This window comes from Netta rufina (genome assembly GCF_964035555.1).
Source record: "Netta rufina genome assembly, chromosome: 17".
NCBI lineage: Eukaryota > Metazoa > Chordata > Aves > Anseriformes > Anatidae > Netta > Netta rufina.
Window position 1 is genome coordinate 11,035,747 of NC_140141.1, and position 22,580 is coordinate 11,058,326.

Genomic DNA, 22,580 nt, shown 5'->3' on the forward strand with positions numbered 1-22,580 from the left:
AAGGTTGGCCTTCCGCCAACACGCATTTTTTCGCTCTGCGTCCTAAACTCGCAGATCTCTAGGGATATCTCCAGGACAGGCAACAGGGAATTAAGGCTACTTTGGAGGTCTTACATGCCCGGGAGCTACCTTGGCCTCCACCACATTGCACTTAGGAAAACGTTTTGCCTCCCTGCCTTACTCCTGGACTACAGCAGCGTACCCGTCTGGGGGCGCTACCTCAATTTGGGCCAAACTGGCAATTACGTGCATGCCCAGTAGCTACCCGTTCCTCCTCCCAGGCATACTTGCGGAAGTTTTTGGCCTCTGCCACAGAATGACTTGTGCATTTAGTCCGCACACCCCTTCAGCCTAGGTACCCAAGAGCATTGGCCAATTTTGGAGCGAGCTGCACGTCAACAGGCTTCTCTTGCCTTCTCTTGATCTGCTTGGACAAAAGTTTCTGCCTACGTCCAGACGCAGATTGACTTTGGGATCCTGTCCACAGATTGCTTCAGGGGAGCTACCCGAGAACTTGGCCCAGTTCTGGAGAGAGGTACCTGCCAGGGTACCTTCGCTTTTCCCCGCTGATCCCATGTTCCAAATCTTCTGGGCTAGCTCCACATGCAGAATTGCTTGGCAATGCCAGCCCAGGACCCCTCCACGTTAGCTTGCTCCCAATTTTGCCTCTCCTTTCCAGGTAGCTGCATGCCTGCAAGCCACCACTGCTTCCTCCACGAAGCTTCTGGAAATGTTTGGGCTTCTTTCTGACACAGATTTAGCTCTGGGTACCTGCAAAGCCCTTCAGGGGACGGACGCCACAAGTCTGGCCAACTTTCCTGCTAAGTGTATGCCTGGTAGCTACCCTTGCCTTCTCACCTCGGCATGCTTCTGCAAAAGGTTGGCCTTCCGCCAACACGCATTTTTTCGCTCTGCGTCCTAAACTCGCAGATCTCTAGGGATATCTCCAGGACAGGCAACAGGGAATTAAGGCTACTTTGGAGGTCTTACATGCCCGGGAGCTACCTTGGCCTCCACCACATTGCACTTAGGAAAACGTTTTGCCTCCCTGCCTTACTCCTGGACTACAGCAGCGTACCCGTCTGGGGGCGCTACCTCAATTTGGGCCAAACTGGCAATTACGTGCATGCCCAGTAGCTACCCGTTCCTCCTCCCAGGCATACTTGCGGAAGTTTTTGGCCTCTGCCACAGAATGACTTGTGCATTTAGTCCGCACACCCCTTCAGCCTAGGTACCCAAGAGCATTGGCCAATTTTGGAGCGAGCTGCACGTCAACAGGCTTCTCTTGCCTTCTCTTGATCTGCTTGGACAAAAGTTTCTGCCTACGTCCAGACGCAGATTGACTTTGGGATCCTGTCCACAGATTGCTTCAGGGGAGCTACCCGAGAACTTGGCCCAGTTCTGGAGAGAGGTACCTGCCAGGGTACCTTCGCTTTTCCCCGCTGATCCCATGTTCCAAATCTTCTGGGCTAGCTCCACATGCAGAATTGCTTGGCAATGCCAGCCCAGGACCCCTCCACGTTAGCTTGCTCCCAATTTTGCCTCTCCTTTCCAGGTAGCTGCATGCCTGCAAGCCACCACTGCTTCCTCCACGAAGCTTCTGGAAATGTTTGGGCTTCTTTCTGACACAGATTTAGCTCTGGGTACCTGCAAAGCCCTTCAGGGGACGGACGCCACAAGTCTGGCCAACTTTCCTGCTAAGTGTATGCCTGGTAGCTACCCTTGCCTTCTCACCTCGGCATGCTTCTGCAAAAGGTTGGCCTTCCGCCAACACGCATTTTTTCGCTCTGCGTCCTAAACTCGCAGATCTCTAGGGATATCTCCAGGACAGGCAACAGGGAATTAAGGCTACTTTGGAGGTCTTACATGCCCGGGAGCTACCTTGGCCTCCACCACATTGCACTTAGGAAAACGTTTTGCCTCCCTGCCTTACTCCTGGACTACAGCAGCGTACCCGTCTGGGGGCGCTACCTCAATTTGGGCCAAACTGGCAATTACGTGCATGCCCAGTAGCTACCCGTTCCTCCTCCCAGGCATACTTGCGGAAGTTTTTGGCCTCTGCCACAGAATGACTTGTGCATTTAGTCCGCACACCCCTTCAGCCTAGGTACCCAAGAGCATTGGCCAATTTTGGAGCGAGCTGCACGTCAACAGGCTTCTCTTGCCTTCTCTTGATCTGCTTGGACAAAAGTTTCTGCCTACGTCCAGACGCAGATTGACTTTGGGATCCTGTCCACAGATTGCTTCAGGGGAGCTACCCGAGAACTTGGCCCAGTTCTGGAGAGAGGTACCTGCCAGGGTACCTTCGCTTTTCCCCGCTGATCCCATGTTCCAAATCTTCTGGGCTAGCTCCACATGCAGAATTGCTTGGCAATGCCAGCCCAGGACCCCTCCACGTTAGCTTGCTCCCAATTTTGCCTCTCCTTTCCAGGTAGCTGCATGCCTGCAAGCCACCACTGCTTCCTCCACGAAGCTTCTGGAAATGTTTGGGCTTCTTTCTGACACAGATTTAGCTCTGGGTACCTGCAAAGCCCTTCAGGGGACGGACGCCACAAGTCTGGCCAACTTTCCTGCTAAGTGTATGCCTGGTAGCTACCCTTGCCTTCTCACCTCGGCATGCTTCTGCAAAAGGTTGGCCTTCCGCCAACACGCATTTTTTCGCTCTGCGTCCTAAACTCGCAGATCTCTAGGGATATCTCCAGGACAGGCAACAGGGAATTAAGGCTACTTTGGAGGTCTTACATGCCCGGGAGCTACCTTGGCCTCCACCACATTGCACTTAGGAAAACGTTTTGCCTCCCTGCCTTACTCCTGGACTACAGCAGCGTACCCGTCTGGGGGCGCTACCTCAATTTGGGCCAAACTGGCAATTACGTGCATGCCCAGTAGCTACCCGTTCCTCCTCCCAGGCATACTTGCGGAAGTTTTTGGCCTCTGCCACAGAATGACTTGTGCATTTAGTCCGCACACCCCTTCAGCCTAGGTACCCAAGAGCATTGGCCAATTTTGGAGCGAGCTGCACGTCAACAGGCTTCTCTTGCCTTCTCTTGATCTGCTTGGACAAAAGTTTCTGCCTACGTCCAGACGCAGATTGACTTTGGGATCCTGTCCACAGATTGCTTCAGGGGAGCTACCCGAGAACTTGGCCCAGTTCTGGAGAGAGGTACCTGCCAGGGTACCTTCGCTTTTCCCCGCTGATCCCATGTTCCAAATCTTCTGGGCTAGCTCCACATGCAGAATTGCTTGGCAATGCCAGCCCAGGACCCCTCCACGTTAGCTTGCTCCCAATTTTGCCTCTCCTTTCCAGGTAGCTGCATGCCTGCAAGCCACCACTGCTTCCTCCACGAAGCTTCTGGAAATGTTTGGGCTTCTTTCTGACACAGATTTAGCTCTGGGTACCTGCAAAGCCCTTCAGGGGACGGACGCCACAAGTCTGGCCAACTTTCCTGCTAAGTGTATGCCTGGTAGCTACCCTTGCCTTCTCACCTCGGCATGCTTCTGCAAAAGGTTGGCCTTCCGCCAACACGCATTTTTTCGCTCTGCGTCCTAAACTCGCAGATCTCTAGGGATATCTCCAGGACAGGCAACAGGGAATTAAGGCTACTTTGGAGGTCTTACATGCCCGGGAGCTACCTTGGCCTCCACCACATTGCACTTAGGAAAACGTTTTGCCTCCCTGCCTTACTCCTGGACTACAGCAGCGTACCCGTCTGGGGGCGCTACTGTGGAAGAATGGTTAACTGAAATAGGACACGAGGATGTTGGGCAGTTAAGAGGCAATGGACTAGTAAAGTACCGTGCTCAACTCACAAGAGTCTGGGCACGTACGCAGCTGGCTGAGAGCCAATCAGGCTCAAGGACATGATGCCCTTGAGCGATGGGGAAAGTCCCTAAGGCGGGAAGGTAGCTAAAAGAAGGAGAAACTACCTGAAAAGAGCGGGAAAATGTTAGCCAATCCTGAGCTTAGTTTTTGCAATATGTATGAGTTGATTATGTTCAAACTAGATAAAAGGCGACTGAGCTATCCATTAAAGTTGAAGTTCACTGTTCACTCATACTGAGCGTCTGTGTCTTCCTTCCGTCGACAACATTTGGCGCCCGAACAGGGACCTATCTGAACGGGAACAGGGACTCCGCTGGAGTTGAATCTGCGAGGGACGGAATAAGGGAGGAACCGGTCCTGCAACGCAGCCCAGGAGGTGGAAGGGACAAGAATCCCCGCACCCGCGTCGGAAAGGTGAAAGGGACAGGAGTCCCCGCACCCGCAGCTCGGAAGGTGGAAGGGAGTCCCCGCACCCGGGATGAGCCTATAAAGGGTCCCGCCGGAAAAGCGCCGCCGAGGTCTTTGCAAAGGCTGCAACTGTATATATAAAGGTATGAAAGACAAGCGGCGTATAATTTGCTCAGATGATTTTTAGAAAAGCGGAGCATTTTAGATAAAAGAATTAGCATATGCAGTAGCGCAGGGTTGTTTTTACAAATCCTGATACAGTTTTTTGAACAAACAGAGTGGTGTAAATTGGGGACAAATTGTTTGATGATGTTATTAAAGATATTAAGTCTGCTAAAAACCTTAATGAAGCCATGGAGAGCAGTGGCTAATGCATTAGGCATACATAAAGATGAACAAAGAATTGCCGCTGCTGCAACAGAGCAGTTAGGACCACCAGGAAGGGTTAATAAGGTTAATCCACAGCAAATAAATATGGAAGGAACAGATTGCCCGTTGCCACCTTCCGTTAGAACTTTTTCCATTACACAGGGGGTCTCGGGAAATTCGGAGGTGCCTGTAACAATGTCCTCTGTAGCAGAGGAGAAGCTTTCACTACCAGCAGCTCCAACCGCTCCAATAGAAAGTGAGGAAGGAGCAAGTGGAAGGACCAGTGCTAGCCTATTTCTATCGAATACAAATCCCTTCACAACGGGGGCGCAGGGGAGAGAAGGTCTATGGAGGCAAATAGCAAATGAGGCACTGCGTGAAGGGAATTATGAAACGGCAACACAGTTAACACAAGCTTTTCCGGTAGTATACTCGCCACCAGATGCACAGGGGAATGTGACGGTTAATATGACAAATTTAGACTGGAAACTATTAACTCAATTACGATCTACTGTAAATGATTCTGGCTTAAAGGGGGAACCTACTCGGCAAATGTTAGATTATATTTGGGGAACTAATATATTGCTCCCTGGGGACATACGTAGTATAATGAAGCTGATCCTAACACAACATCAACAGCTTCTTTTTAATGCGCATTGGCAAAGTGTTTGTCAAGAGGCAGTAGCTACGATAAGGGCACCTGGAGATCCGCTACATGGTGTCACGTTGGAGGAATTGATGGGACTCGGACCATATTATAGATTAGAAGCACAAGCATTGATGGGTCCAGACAAAGCTAAAGAATCAATGAGATTGGCTCGGAGAGCCTTGGACCAAATTAGAGAGCCAGGGGGGATACCATCCTATATGGGCATCAAGCAAGGAAGGGAGGAACCATTTGGGTTGTTTATTGATCGAGTAGCAAACGCAATACAAGCGGCTGGAGTACCTGATTATCTAAAGGGCACTATCCTAAAGCAGTGTGCAATTCAAAACTGCAACCCTTCAACTCGTAGTATATTAGCTACGTTACCGGGAACTTGGACAATTGAGGAGGGTTTAGAAAGGATGGCTCAGGTACCCGTGGGTCCGCAGGCTATGTTGGTAGAAGTAATAAAACAGCTAGGGGATAGTATGAAAGAACAGGCACAGGTATTAAGAGAGACTGCGCAGCAAACGCAGAATCAAGCACTCGCTGCCCTTGCTCCTTTGCAAACGCCCGGAGGCCGTCCTCCGCGACCGCGTTGTTTTCGCTGTGGGATCATGGGACATATGAGACGAGAGTGCAAAACGAAATCAGTGTGGTGTCAGAACTGCCAATCCAATATGCATAACACAGCGACCTGTCGACATGGTGCGTTGGGAAACGGCTGGAGCAGCGGGAAGGACCGCCCCGCGACGACACAAAAAGCGGCATTTACGACAGCAGCCGGAACGGCTCTGTCACCAATGTCTGCCGACCAGCCACCAGAGGGAGCCTCGGCTTGGATTTGGCAACAGCAGTAGATGTAATGCTATTGGACTCTAAACCCACCAGGGTAAAGACAGGAGTTATGGGACCAGTTACTATTAATGGTGATCCTGTGGGAGCTTTATTGATCGGAAGATCGTCTGCTACCCTGAATGGATTACAAATATTGGTTGGACTTATAGATAAAGACTATTTTGGGGAAATACAGATTATGGTTTCTGCAATGTTTCCTCCAATGCATGTACCAAAGGATACAAAGATAGCTCAATTAATTCCGTTGCCACACTTGGCGGCATCTCTACCACCGATGGTCAATAAGGACCGAGGACTCGGAGCATTTGGCTCCACAGGAAAAGTAGCGTTATTAACGCTTGGCATGCAGCAGAGACCACGACAGAAAATCACAGTATGCTTAAAGGATGAGAAACTGCAAATTGAGGCATTGTTGGACACTGGCGCAGATGTGACAATAATCAGTGCGCAAACTTGGCCACCGCATTGGCCTACATTCGAATCCAGTACCACTGTAGCAGGAGTAGGAGGTATGACTATTGCTCGTCGATCACCAGTACTGCAATGGACAATAGGTGACAAAGTTGTAAAATGCAGTGTATCTGTCTTACCGTTGCCAGATGGAGTACAAGCACTGATAGGGAGAGACATTCTTGCTCAGATGGGAATGGTTCTTACGTCAGACCACCATTTATAGGTATGGCCATTGCTTGGACTTTCCCAATCCCACTAAAATGGAAAACTGATGAACCTGTGTGGGTTGAGCAGTGGCCGCTAAAACGGGAAAGTCTAATACATGCTCACAGACTAGTACAAGAGCAGTGTCAACAAGGGCACCTAAGACTGTCAACAAGCCCTTGGAACACTCCAATTTTTGTGATTCCCAAGAAATCGGGGAAATATCGTTTACTTCACGACCTGCGAGCGGTTAATAATCAAATGTGTGCCATGGGAGCACTGCAACCTGGTCTACCTAATCCTGCTATGATACCAGAGGGTTGGCATTTATTGATTGTGGATCTGAAAGACTGTTTTTTCACAATAGCCCTCCATGAAAATGACAAACAGAGGTTTGCCTTTACTCTCCCGGCAATAAATCGTGAAGGTCCGGATCAAAGATTTGAATGGACTGTATTACCCCAGGGAATGCGTAATTCACCTATGTTATGTCAGCTTTATGTTGACGCAGCTCTGCAACCGATTCGACGAAAATGGCCAGAGACAATAATCTATCATTACATGGATGATATTTTGTTAGCCCAGAAGGAACCGTTTTCTCTACAACAGAAAAATGACTTAACACTGACCTTAAAACAAATGGGACTCATACTTGCACCGGAAAAGGTTCAGGAGACAAGCCCCTGGAAGTTTTTGGGTTGGAAAATTACAGATTCCACCATTCAGCCTCAAAAACTTACAATCCAATCGGACATCAAAACTCTTAATGATGTTCAAAAACTGCTGGGAGATTTACAATGGATCAGGCCAGTAGTCGGGATTCCGAATGAACTATTAAATCCCCTTCGGCCGCTATTAAAAGGAACTGATCCTGCTTCAAAAGTGACACTATCGGAAAAACAACAAGAAATATTACAACAAATCGCATCATTGATCACAACGAGTGTCACGCACCGACGTATATCTGACAGGCCACTCGATCTTACCATTCTATGTGGCTCACAATACCTGATGGGTGCCATAACACAGCAAAAAATAAAAACGGGGGAGAAGGGAGGAGAAACTGTGGTATTAGAGTGGATAGCTCCTCCGTTACAACCTCGACGAACAATTCAAGAAAAAATTGCAACATTAGCAGAATTAGTAAAGAAAGGGAGGAATCGAATATTGCAGGTGGATGGGGTTCCTCCAAATATGATCTGGTTACCCATGAAGCCAGGCGATTTGGAATGGTATATACAAAATTCTGAAGAGTTACAAGCTGCACTACTGCAGGATGGCGCTACTATAGTAGCAAAAACGTTACAATCAACTGCTCTGACATGGATGGAAAACCAGGGATGGATAACTAAGCCAAAACGATCGTCTATCCCACTTAAGAATGCAGTGACAGTTTTCACTGACGCAGGAAAACGTTCTCGAACTGCTGCAGTGACTTGGAAGGATGAGCATGGTTGGAAACATCAAATTTTACAAGCCCAAGATAAAGACTCATTACAGACACTAGAACTTCTTGCAGTAGTATGGGCATTTATAAAATGGAAAGATATTCCGTTAAATGTGGTATCTGATTCCTTATATGTAGTAGGCATAGCAAATCGCATAGAAGACTCAGGCTTGAGAGACTTAAAAAATGAACGGCTGTCAGAATTAATAATCAGTCTACAGATCGCCATAGCTCAAAGAAGTGAACCGTACGCAGTAATACACATAAGGAGTCATCAGTGGGAAGAAGGCCTGGGAGAAGGCAACGCTCGAGCGGACCGACTAGTCGCCGCAACAGCTACTGAAGCACCACTGTCACCCTTTTGCAGAGCTCGGGAGGCTCATGCTATTTTTCACCAGAACGCTAAGGGACTTGCACGGGCTTACAAACTGTCTAGAGCTGATGCGCAGGCGATAGTAAAAGCTTGCCCAACGTGTAGTCATTACAATTCGGGAGTGGGAATCGGAACAAACCCGAGAGGGATTAAAACCAACGAAGTGTGGCAAATGGACGTCACTCATGTCACAGCATTTGGCAGATTGAGATATCTGCATGTAACGATAGACACTTATAGTCACATGATTTGGGCTACACCGCAGCCTGGGGAAAAAGTTCGGGATGTACGACGTCATCTTGCCAGTTGTTTTGCAGTAATGGGAGTACCACAAACGATAAAGACAGATAATGGTCCAGCCTATGTTAGTGGGCCACTTAAGCGATTTATGGAACTGTGGGACATTAAGCATATAACTGGTATTCCACATTCACCAACTGGTCAAGCTATAGTAGAAAGGGCTAATGGAACAGTTAAGCAGTACTTGGAAAAGTTTAAAGACATTACAGATGTTAGAGAGAGGGTGGATAAAACTTTATTTGTTCTCAATCATTTGTGTATATTTGGAGATGATGAGGAACCACCCGCGGCACGTCATTACATTAAGTCTGAAAATGATAATAAATGTATTATGAGAGTACTGTACCGAGATATGAAAACGGGACAATGGTTGGGGCCTGCTGACATGATTTATATGGGGCGAGGTTATGTGTGTATCTCTTCCCCTACAGGGCCAACCTGGGTGCCTAGTCGATGTGTTAAACCAGCCATTGAAGAAAAGTCATCAAGTACGGATAACAGCAACCATGGCTGATCTAATGGCGCAAGGGATTCTGGTTGCGTTACAAGATAGTTGGTTTGAAGGTTGGCTTAAATCTGTTTTTGGGAACATGGGTGGATGGGTTTTGTTAGTTAAAGAGGGACTTCGCTTTCTCCAGTCCCTGGGAGCAAGTTGACTTATAATTGTAGTGATTGTGATTGTTGCACGTGTGGTCTTTGGCTGCCTAGCTGAGAGACTAGAGCAACTCACAGAGAGGGTGTTCGTAGCGCAAAATAAAAACGGGGGAATTGTGGAAGAATGGTTAACTGAAATAGGACACGAGGATGTTGGGCAGTTAAGAGGCAATGGGCTAGTAAAGTACCGTGCTCAACTCACAAGAGTCTGGGCACGTACGCAGCTGGCTGAGAGCCAATCAGGCTCAAGGACATGATGCCCTTGAGCGATGGGGAAAGTCCCTAAGGCGGGAAGGTAGCTAAAAGAAGGAGAAACTACCTGAAAAGAGCGGGAAAATGTTAGCCAATCCTGAGCTTAGTTTTTGCAATATGTATGAGTTGATTATGTTCAAACTAGATAAAAGGCGACTGAGCTATCCATTAAAGTTGAAGTTCACTGTTCACTCATACTGAGCGTCTGTGTCTTCCTTCCGTCGACAACACGCTACCTCAATTTGGGCCAAACTGGCAATTACGTGCATGCCCAGTAGCTACCCGTTCCTCCTCCCAGGCATACTTGCGGAAGTTTTTGGCCTCTGCCACAGAATGACTTGTGCATTTAGTCCGCACACCCCTTCAGCCTAGGTACCCAAGAGCATTGGCCAATTTTGGAGCGAGCTGCACGTCAACAGGCTTCTCTTGCCTTCTCTTGATCTGCTTGGACAAAAGTTTCTGCCTACGTCCAGACGCAGATTGACTTTGGGATCCTGTCCACAGATTGCTTCAGGGGAGCTACCCGAGAACTTGGCCCAGTTCTGGAGAGAGGTACCTGCCAGGGTACCTTCGCTTTTCCCCGCTGATCCCATGTTCCAAATCTTCTGGGCTAGCTCCACATGCAGAATTGCTTGGCAATGCCAGCCCAGGACCCCTCCACGTTAGCTTGCTCCCAATTTTGCCTCTCCTTTCCAGGTAGCTGCATGCCTGCAAGCCACCACTGCTTCCTCCACGAAGCTTCTGGAAATGTTTGGGCTTCTTTCTGACACAGATTTAGCTCTGGGTACCTGCAAAGCCCTTCAGGGGACGGACGCCACAAGTCTGGCCAACTTTCCTGCTAAGTGTATGCCTGGTAGCTACCCTTGCCTTCTCACCTCGGCATGCTTCTGCAAAAGGTTGGCCTTCCGCCAACACGCATTTTTTCGCTCTGCGTCCTAAACTCGCAGATCTCTAGGGATATCTCCAGGACAGGCAACAGGGAATTAAGGCTACTTTGGAGGTCTTACATGCCCGGGAGCTACCTTGGCCTCCACCACATTGCACTTAGGAAAACGTTTTGCCTCCCTGCCTTACTCCTGGACTACAGCAGCGTACCCGTCTGGGGGCGCTACCTCAATTTGGGCCAAACTGGCAATTACGTGCATGCCCAGTAGCTACCCGTTCCTCCTCCCAGGCATACTTGCGGAAGTTTTTGGCCTCTGCCACAGAATGACTTGTGCATTTAGTCCGCACACCCCTTCAGCCTAGGTACCCAAGAGCATTGGCCAATTTTGGAGCGAGCTGCACGTCAACAGGCTTCTCTTGCCTTCTCTTGATCTGCTTGGACAAAAGTTTCTGCCTACGTCCAGACGCAGATTGACTTTGGGATCCTGTCCACAGATTGCTTCAGGGGAGCTACCCGAGAACTTGGCCCAGTTCTGGAGAGAGGTACCTGCCAGGGTACCTTCGCTTTTCCCCGCTGATCCCATGTTCCAAATCTTCTGGGCTAGCTCCACATGCAGAATTGCTTGGCAATGCCAGCCCAGGACCCCTCCACGTTAGCTTGCTCCCAATTTTGCCTCTCCTTTCCAGGTAGCTGCATGCCTGCAAGCCACCACTGCTTCCTCCACGAAGCTTCTGGAAATGTTTGGGCTTCTTTCTGACACAGATTTAGCTCTGGGTACCTGCAAAGCCCTTCAGGGGACGGACGCCACAAGTCTGGCCAACTTTCCTGCTAAGTGTATGCCTGGTAGCTACCCTTGCCTTCTCACCTCGGCATGCTTCTGCAAAAGGTTGGCCTTCCGCCAACACGCATTTTTTCGCTCTGCGTCCTAAACTCGCAGATCTCTAGGGATATCTCCAGGACAGGCAACAGGGAATTAAGGCTACTTTGGAGGTCTTACATGCCCGGGAGCTACCTTGGCCTCCACCACATTGCACTTAGGAAAACGTTTTGCCTCCCTGCCTTACTCCTGGACTACAGCAGCGTACCCGTCTGGGGGCGCTACCTCAATTTGGGCCAAACTGGCAATTACGTGCATGCCCAGTAGCTACCCGTTCCTCCTCCCAGGCATACTTGCGGAAGTTTTTGGCCTCTGCCACAGAATGACTTGTGCATTTAGTCCGCACACCCCTTCAGCCTAGGTACCCAAGAGCATTGGCCAATTTTGGAGCGAGCTGCACGTCAACAGGCTTCTCTTGCCTTCTCTTGATCTGCTTGGACAAAAGTTTCTGCCTACGTCCAGACGCAGATTGACTTTGGGATCCTGTCCACAGATTGCTTCAGGGGAGCTACCCGAGAACTTGGCCCAGTTCTGGAGAGAGGTACCTGCCAGGGTACCTTCGCTTTTCCCCGCTGATCCCATGTTCCAAATCTTCTGGGCTAGCTCCACATGCAGAATTGCTTGGCAATGCCAGCCCAGGACCCCTCCACGTTAGCTTGCTCCCAATTTTGCCTCTCCTTTCCAGGTAGCTGCATGCCTGCAAGCCACCACTGCTTCCTCCACGAAGCTTCTGGAAATGTTTGGGCTTCTTTCTGACACAGATTTAGCTCTGGGTACCTGCAAAGCCCTTCAGGGGACGGACGCCACAAGTCTGGCCAACTTTCCTGCTAAGTGTATGCCTGGTAGCTACCCTTGCCTTCTCACCTCGGCATGCTTCTGCAAAAGGTTGGCCTTCCGCCAACACGCATTTTTTCGCTCTGCGTCCTAAACTCGCAGATCTCTAGGGATATCTCCAGGACAGGCAACAGGGAATTAAGGCTACTTTGGAGGTCTTACATGCCCGGGAGCTACCTTGGCCTCCACCACATTGCACTTAGGAAAAAGTTTTGCCTCCCTGCCTTACTCCTGGACTACAGCAGCGTACCCGTCTGGGGGCGCTACCTCAATTTGGGCCAAACTGGCAATTACGTGCATGCCCAGTAGCTACCCGTTCCTCCTCCCAGGCATACTTGCGGAAGTTTTTGGCCTCTGCCACAGAATGACTTGTGCATTTAGTCCGCACACCCCTTCAGCCTAGGTACCCAAGAGCATTGGCCAATTTTGGAGCGAGCTGCACGTCAACAGGCTTCTCTTGCCTTCTCTTGATCTGCTTGGACAAAAGTTTCTGCCTACGTCCAGACGCAGATTGACTTTGGGATCCTGTCCACAGATTGCTTCAGGGGAGCTACCCGAGAACTTGGCCCAGTTCTGGAGAGAGGTACCTGCCAGGGTACCTTCGCTTTTCCCCGCTGATCCCATGTTCCAAATCTTCTGGGCTAGCTCCACATGCAGAATTGCTTGGCAATGCCAGCCCAGGACCCCTCCACGTTAGCTTGCTCCCAATTTTGCCTCTCCTTTCCAGGTAGCTGCATGCCTGCAAGCCACCACTGCTTCCTCCACGAAGCTTCTGGAAATGTTTGGGCTTCTTTCTGACACAGATTTAGCTCTGGGTACCTGCAAAGCCCTTCAGGGGACGGACGCCACAAGTCTGGCCAACTTTCCTGCTAAGTGTATGCCTGGTAGCTACCCTTGCCTTCTCACCTCGGCATGCTTCTGCAAAAGGTTGGCCTTCCGCCAACACGCATTTTTTCGCTCTGCGTCCTAAACTCGCAGATCTCTAGGGATATCTCCAGGACAGGCAACAGGGAATTAAGGCTACTTTGGAGGTCTTACATGCCCGGGAGCTACCTTGGCCTCCACCACATTGCACTTAGGAAAACGTTTTGCCTCCCTGCCTTACTCCTGGACTACAGCAGCGTACCCGTCTGGGGGCGCTACCTCAATTTGGGCCAAACTGGCAATTACGTGCATGCCCAGTAGCTACCCGTTCCTCCTCCCAGGCATACTTGCGGAAGTTTTTGGCCTCTGCCACAGAATGACTTGTGCATTTAGTCCGCACACCCCTTCAGCCTAGGTACCCAAGAGCATTGGCCAATTTTGGAGCGAGCTGCACGTCAACAGGCTTCTCTTGCCTTCTCTTGATCTGCTTGGACAAAAGTTTCTGCCTACGTCCAGACGCAGATTGACTTTGGGATCCTGTCCACAGATTGCTTCAGGGGAGCTACCCGAGAACTTGGCCCAGTTCTGGAGAGAGGTACCTGCCAGGGTACCTTCGCTTTTCCCCGCTGATCCCATGTTCCAAATCTTCTGGGCTAGCTCCACATGCAGAATTGCTTGGCAATGCCAGCCCAGGACCCCTCCACGTTAGCTTGCTCCCAATTTTGCCTCTCCTTTCCAGGTAGCTGCATGCCTGCAAGCCACCACTGCTTCCTCCACGAAGCTTCTGGAAATGTTTGGGCTTCTTTCTGACACAGATTTAGCTCTGGGTACCTGCAAAGCCCTTCAGGGGACGGACGCCACAAGTCTGGCCAACTTTCCTGCTAAGTGTATGCCTGGTAGCTACCCTTGCCTTCTCACCTCGGCATGCTTCTGCAAAAGGTTGGCCTTCCGCCAACACGCATTTTTTCGCTCTGCGTCCTAAACTCGCAGATCTCTAGGGATATCTCCAGGACAGGCAACAGGGAATTAAGGCTACTTTGGAGGTCTTACATGCCCGGGAGCTACCTTGGCCTCCACCACATTGCACTTAGGAAAACGTTTTGCCTCCCTGCCTTACTCCTGGACTACAGCAGCGTACCCGTCTGGGGGCGCTACCTCAATTTGGGCCAAACTGGCAATTACGTGCATGCCCAGTAGCTACCCGTTCCTCCTCCCAGGCATACTTGCGGAAGTTTTTGGCCTCTGCCACAGAATGACTTGTGCATTTAGTCCGCACACCCCTTCAGCCTAGGTACCCAAGAGCATTGGCCAATTTTGGAGCGAGCTGCACGTCAACAGGCTTCTCTTGCCTTCTCTTGATCTGCTTGGACAAAAGTTTCTGCCTACGTCCAGACGCAGATTGACTTTGGGATCCTGTCCACAGATTGCTTCAGGGGAGCTACCCGAGAACTTGGCCCAGTTCTGGAGAGAGGTACCTGCCAGGGTACCTTCGCTTTTCCCCGCTGATCCCATGTTCCAAATCTTCTGGGCTAGCTCCACATGCAGAATTGCTTGGCAATGCCAGCCCAGGACCCCTCCACGTTAGCTTGCTCCCAATTTTGCCTCTCCTTTCCAGGTAGCTGCATGCCTGCAAGCCACCACTGCTTCCTCCACGAAGCTTCTGGAAATGTTTGGGCTTCTTTCTGACACAGATTTAGCTCTGGGTACCTGCAAAGCCCTTCAGGGGACGGACGCCACAAGTCTGGCCAACTTTCCTGCTAAGTGTATGCCTGGTAGCTACCCTTGCCTTCTCACCTCGGCATGCTTCTGCAAAAGGTTGGCCTTCCGCCAACACGCATTTTTTCGCTCTGCGTCCTAAACTCGCAGATCTCTAGGGATATCTCCAGGACAGGCAACAGGGAATTAAGGCTACTTTGGAGGTCTTACATGCCCGGGAGCTACCTTGGCCTCCACCACATTGCACTTAGGAAAACGTTTTGCCTCCCTGCCTTACTCCTGGACTACAGCAGCGTACCCGTCTGGGGGCGCTACCTCAATTTGGGCCAAACTGGCAATTACGTGCATGCCCAGTAGCTACCCGTTCCTCCTCCCAGGCATACTTGCGGAAGTTTTTGGCCTCTGCCACAGAATGACTTGTGCATTTAGTCCGCACACCCCTTCAGCCTAGGTACCCAAGAGCATTGGCCAATTTTGGAGCGAGCTGCACGTCAACAGGCTTCTCTTGCCTTCTCTTGATCTGCTTGGACAAAAGTTTCTGCCTACGTCCAGACGCAGATTGACTTTGGGATCCTGTCCACAGATTGCTTCAGGGGAGCTACCCGAGAACTTGGCCCAGTTCTGGAGAGAGGTACCTGCCAGGGTACCTTCGCTTTTCCCCGCTGATCCCATGTTCCAAATCTTCTGGGCTAGCTCCACATGCAGAATTGCTTGGCAATGCCAGCCCAGGACCCCTCCACGTTAGCTTGCTCCCAATTTTGCCTCTCCTTTCCAGGTAGCTGCATGCCTGCAAGCCACCACTGCTTCCTCCACGAAGCTTCTGGAAATGTTTGGGCTTCTTTCTGACACAGATTTAGCTCTGGGTACCTGCAAAGCCCTTCAGGGGACGGACGCCACAAGTCTGGCCAACTTTCCTGCTAAGTGTATGCCTGGTAGCTACCCTTGCCTTCTCACCTCGGCATGCTTCTGCAAAAGGTTGGCCTTCCGCCAACACGCATTTTTTCGCTCTGCGTCCTAAACTCGCAGATCTCTAGGGATATCTCCAGGACAGGCAACAGGGAATTAAGGCTACTTTGGAGGTCTTACATGCCCGGGAGCTACCTTGGCCTCCACCACATTGCACTTAGGAAAACGTTTTGCCTCCCTGCCTTACTCCTGGACTACAGCAGCGTACCCGTCTGGGGGCGCTACCTCAATTTGGGCCAAACTGGCAATTACGTGCATGCCCAGTAGCTACCCGTTCCTCCTCCCAGGCATACTTGCGGAAGTTTTTGGCCTCTGCCACAGAATGACTTGTGCATTTAGTCCGCACACCCCTTCAGCCTAGGTACCCAAGAGCATTGGCCAATTTTGGAGCGAGCTGCACGTCAACAGGCTTCTCTTGCCTTCTCTTGATCTGCTTGGACAAAAGTTTCTGCCTACGTCCAGACGCAGATTGACTTTGGGATCCTGTCCACAGATTGCTTCAGGGGAGCTACCCGAGAACTTGGCCCAGTTCTGGAGAGAGGTACCTGCCAGGGTACCTTCGCTTTTCCCCGCTGATCCCATGTTCCAAATCTTCTGGGCTAGCTCCACATGCAGAATTGCTTGGCAATGCCAGCCCAGGACCCCTCCACGTTAGCTTGCTCCCAATTTTGCCTCTCCTTTCCAGGTAGCTGCATGCCTGCAAGCCACCACTGCTTCCTCCACGAAGCTTCTGGAAATGTTTGGGCTTCTTTCTGACACAGATTTAGCTCTGGGTACCTGCAAAGCCCTTCAGGGGACGGACGCCACAAGTCTGGCCAACTTTCCTGCTAAGTGTATGCCTGGTAGCTACCCTTGCCTTCTCACCTCGGCATGCTTCTGCAAAAGGTTGGCCTTCCGCCAACACGCATTTTTTCGCTCTGCGTCCTAAACTCGCAGATCTCTAGGGATATCTCCAGGACAGGCAACAGGGAATTAAGGCTACTTTGGAGGTCTTACATGCCCGGGAGCTACCTTGGCCTCCACCACATTGCACTTAGGAAAAAGTTTTGCCTCCCTGCCTTACTCCTGGACTACAGCAGCGTACCCGTCTGGGGGCGCTACCTCAATTTGGGCCAAACTGGCAATTACGTGCATGCCCAGTAGCTACCCGTTCCTCCTCCCAGGCATACTTGCGGAAGTTTTTGGCCTCTGCCACAGAATGACTTGTGCATTTAGTCCGCACACCCCTTCAGCCTAGGTACCCAAGAGCATTGGCCAATTTTGGAGCGAGCTGCACGTCAACAGGCTTCTCTTGCCTTCTCTTGATCTGCTTGGACAAAAGTTTCTGCCTACGTCCAGACGCAGATTGACTTTGGGATCCTGTCCACAGATTGCTTCAGGGGAGCTACCCGAGAACTTGGCCCAGTTCTGGAGAGAGGTACCTGCCAGGGTACCTTCGCTTTTCCCCGCTGATCCCATGTTCCAAATCTTCTGGGCTAGCTCCACATGCAGAATTGCTTGGCAATGCCAGCCCAGGACCCCTCCACGTTAGCTTGCTCCCAATTTTGCCTCTCCTTTCCAGGTAGCTGCATGCCTGCAAGCCACCACTGCTTCCTCCACGAAGCTTCTGGAAATGTTTGGGCTTCTTTCTGACACAGATTTAGCTCTGGGTACCTGCAAAGCCCTTCAGGGGACGGACGCCACAAGTCTGGCCAACTTTCCTGCTAAGTGTATGCCTGGTAGCTACCCTTGCCTTCTCACCTCGGCATGCTTCTGCAAAAGGTTGGCCTTCCGCCAACACGCATTTTTTCGCTCTGCGTCCTAAACTCGCAGATCTCTAGGGATATCTCCAGGACAGGCAACAGGGAATTAAGGCTACTTTGGAGGTCTTACATGCCCGGGAGCTACCTTGGCCTCCACCACATTGCACTTAGGAAAACGTTTTGCCTCCCTGCCTTACTCCTGGACTACAGCAGCGTACCCGTCTGGGGGCGCTACCTCAATTTGGGCCAAACTGGCAATTACGTGCATGCCCAGTAGCTACCCGTTCCTCCTCCCAGGCATACTTGCGGAAGTTTTTGGCCTCTGCCACAGAATGACTTGTGCATTTAGTCCGCACACCCCTTCAGCCTAGGTACCCAAGAGCATTGGCCAATTTTGGAGCGAGCTGCACGTCAACAGGCTTCTCTTGCCTTCTCTTGATCTGCTTGGACAAAAGTTTCTGCCTACGTCCAGACGCAGATTGACTTTGGGATCCTGTCCACAGATTGCTTCAGGGGAGCTACCCGAGAACTTGGCCCAGTTCTGGAGAGAGGTACCTGCCAGGGTACCTTCGCTTTTCCCCGCTGATCCCATGTTCCAAATCTTCTGGGCTAGCTCCACATGCAGAATTGCTTGGCAATGCCAGCCCAGGACCCCTCCACGTTAGCTTGCTCCCAATTTTGCCTCTCCTTTCCAGGTAGCTGCATGCCTGCAAGCCACCACTGCTTCCTCCACGAAGCTTCTGGAAATGTTTGGGCTTCTTTCTGACACAGATTTAGCTCTGGGTACCTGCAAAGCCCTTCAGGGGACGGACGCCACAAGTCTGGCCAACTTTCCTGCTAAGTGTATGCCTGGTAGCTACCCTTGCCTTCTCACCTCGGCATGCTTCTGCAAAAGGTTGGCCTTCCGCCAACACGCATTTTTTCGCTCTGCGTCCTAAACTCGCAGATCTCTAGGGATATCTCCAGGACAGGCAACAGGGAATTAAGGCTACTTTGGAGGTCTTACATGCCCGGGAGCTACCTTGGCCTCCACCACATTGCACTTAGGAAAACGTTTTGCCTCCCTGCCTTACTCCTGGACTACAGCAGCGTACCCGTCTGGGGGCGCTACCTCAATTTGGGCCAAACTGGCAATTACGTGCATGCCCAGTAGCTACCCGTTCCTCCTCCCAGGCATACTTGCGGAAGTTTTTGGCCTCTGCCACAGAATGACTTGTGCATTTAGTCCGCACACCCCTTCAGCCTAGGTACCCAAGAGCATTGGCCAATTTTGGAGCGAGCTGCACGTCAACAGGCTTCTCTTGCCTTCTCTTGATCTGCTTGGACAAAAGTTTCTGCCTACGTCCAGACGCAGATTGACTTTGGGATCCTGTCCACAGATTGCTTCAGGGGAGCTACCCGAGAACTTGGCCCAGTTCTGGAGAGAGGTACCTGCCAGGGTACCTTCGCTTTTCCCCGCTGATCCCATGTTCCAAATCTTCTGGGCTAGCTCCACATGCAGAATTGCTTGGCAATGCCAGCCCAGGACCCCTCCACGTTAGCTTGCTCCCAATTTTGCCTCTCCTTTCCAGGTAGCTGCATGCCTGCAAGCCACCACTGCTTCCTCCACGAAGCTTCTGGAAATGTTTGGGCTTCTTTCTGACACAGATTTAGCTCTGGGTACCTGCAAAGCCCTTCAGGGGACGGACGCCACAAGTCTGGCCAACTTTCCTGCTAAGTGTATGCCTGGTAGCTACCCTTGCCTTCTCACCTCGGCATGCTTCTGCAAAAGGTTGGCCTTCCGCCAACACGCATTTTTTCGCTCTGCGTCCTAAACTCGCAGATCTCTAGGGATATCTCCAGGACAGGCAACAGGGAATTAAGGCTACTTTGGAGGTCTTACATGCCCGGGAGCTACCTTGGCCTCCACCACATTGCACTTAGGAAAACGTTTTGCCTCCCTGCCTTACTCCTGGACTACAGCAGCGTACCCGTCTGGGGGCGCTACCTCAATTTGGGCCAAACTGGCAATTACGTGCATGCCCAGTAGCTACCCGTTCCTCCTCCCAGGCATACTTGCGGAAGTTTTTGGCCTCTGCCACAGAATGACTTGTGCATTTAGTCCGCACACCCCTTCAGCCTAGGTACCCAAGAGCATTGGCCAATTTTGGAGCGAGCTGCACGTCAACAGGCTTCTCTTGCCTTCTCTTGATCTGCTTGGACAAAAGTTTCTGCCTACGTCCAGACGCAGATTGACTTTGGGATCCTGTCCACAGATTGCTTCAGGGGAGCTACCCGAGAACTTGGCCCAGTTCTGGAGAGAGGTACCTGCCAGGGTACCTTCGCTTTTCCCCGCTGATCCCATGTTCCAAATCTTCTGGGCTAGCTCCACATGCAGAATTGCTTGGCAATGCCAGCCCAGGACCCCTCCACGTTAGCTTGCTCCCAATTTTGCCTCTCCTTTCCAGGTAGCTGCATGCCTGCAAGCCACCACTGCTTCCTCCACGAAGCTTCTGGAAATGTTTGGGCTTCTTTCTGACACAGATTTAGCTCTGGGTACCTGCAAAGCCCTTCAGGGGACGGACGCCACAAGTCTGGCCAACTTTCCTGCTAAGTGTATGCCTGGTAGCTACCCTTGCCTTCTCACCTCGGCATGCTTCTGCAAAAGGTTGGCCTTCCGCCAACACGCATTTTTTCGCTCTGCGTCCTAAACTCGCAGATCTCTAGGGATATCTCCAGGACAGGCAACAGGGAATTAAGGCTACTTTGGAGGTCTTACATGCCCGGGAGCTACCTTGGCCTCCACCACATTGCACTTAGGAAAAAGTTTTGCCTCCCTGCCTTACTCCTGGACTACAGCAGCGTACCCGTCTGGGGGCGCTACCTCAATTTGGGCCAAACTGGCAATTACGTGCATGCCCAGTAGCTACCCGTTCCTCCTCCCAGGCATACTTGCGGAAGTTTTTGGCCTCTGCCACAGAATGACTTGTGCATTTAGTCCGCACACCCCTTCAGCCTAGGTACCCAAGAGCATTGGCCAATTTTGGAGCGAGCTGCACGTCAACAGGCTTCTCTTGCCTTCTCTTGATCTGCTTGGACAAAAGTTTCTGCCTACGTCCAGACGCAGATTGACTTTGGGATCCTGTCCACAGATTGCTTCAGGGGAGCTACCCGAGAACTTGGCCCAGTTCTGGAGAGAGGTACCTGCCAGGGTACCTTCGCTTTTCCCCGCTGATCCCATGTTCCAAATCTTCTGGGCTAGCTCCACATGCAGAATTGCTTGGCAATGCCAGCCCAGGACCCCTCCACGTTAGCTTGCTCCCAATTTTGCCTCTCCTTTCCAGGTAGCTGCATGCCTGCAAGCCACCACTGCTTCCTCCACGAAGCTTCTGGAAATGTTTGGGCTTCTTTCTGACACAGATTTAGCTCTGGGTACCTGCAAAGCCCTTCAGGGGACGGACGCCACAAGTCTGGCCAACTTTCCTGCTAAGTGTATGCCTGGTAGCTACCCTTGCCTTCTCACCTCGGCATGCTTCTGCAAAAGGTTGGCCTTCCGCCAACACGCATTTTTTCGCTCTGCGTCCTAAACTCGCAGATCTCTAGGGATATCTCCAGGACAGGCAACAGGGAATTAAGGCTACTTTGGAGGTCTTACATGCCCGGGAGCTACCTTGGCCTCCACCACATTGCACTTAGGAAAAAGTTTTGCCTCCCTGCCTTACTCCTGGACTACAGCAGCGTACCCGTCTGGGGGCGCTACCTCAATTTGGGCCAAACTGGCAATTACGTGCATGCCCAGTAGCTACCCGTTCCTCCTCCCAGGCATACTTGCGGAAGTTTTTGGCCTCTGCCACAGAATGACTTGTGCATTTAGTCCGCACACCCCTTCAGCCTAGGTACCCAAGAGCATTGGCCAATTTTGGAGCGAGCTGCACGTCAACAGGCTTCTCTTGCCTTCTCTTGATCTGCTTGGACAAAAGTTTCTGCCTACGTCCAGACGCAGATTGACTTTGGGATCCTGTCCACAGATTGCTTCAGGGGAGCTACCCGAGAACTTGGCCCAGTTCTGGAGAGAGGTACCTGCCAGGGTACCTTCGCTTTTCCCCGCTGATCCCATGTTCCAAATCTTCTGGGCTAGCTCCACATGCAGAATTGCTTGGCAATGCCAGCCCAGGACCCCTCCACGTTAGCTTGCTCCCAATTTTGCCTCTCCTTTCCAGGTAGCTGCATGCCTGCAAGCCACCACTGCTTCCTCCACGAAGCTTCTGGAAATGTTTGGGCTTCTTTCTGACACAGATTTAGCTCTGGGTACCTGCAAAGCCCTTCAGGGGACGGACGCCACAAGTCTGGCCAACTTTCCTGCTAAGTGTATGCCTGGTAGCTACCCTTGCCTTCTCACCTCGGCACGCTTCTGCAAAAGGTTGGCCTTCCGCCAACACGCATTTTTTCGCTCTGCGTCCTAAACTCGCAGATCTCTAGGGATATCTCCAGGACAGGCAACAGGGAATTAAGGCTACTTTGGAGGTCTTACATGCCCGGGAGCTACCTTGGCCTCCACCACATTGCACTTAGGAAAACGTTTTGCCTCCCTGCCTTACTCCTGGACTACAGCAGCGTACCCGTCTGGGGGCGCTACCTCAATTTGGGCCAAACTGGCAATTACGTGCATGCCCAGTAGCTACCCGTTCCTCCTCCCAGGCATACTTGCGGAAGTTTTTGGCCTCTGCCACAGAATGACTTGTGCATTTAGTCCGCACACCCCTTCAGCCTAGGTACCCAAGAGCATTGGCCAGTTTTGGAGCGAGCTGCACGTCAACAGGCTTCTCTTGCCTTCTCTTGATCTGCTTGGACAAAAGTTTCTGCCTACGTCCAGACGCAGATTGACTTTGGGATCCTGTCCACAGATTGCTTCAGGGGAGCTACCCGAGA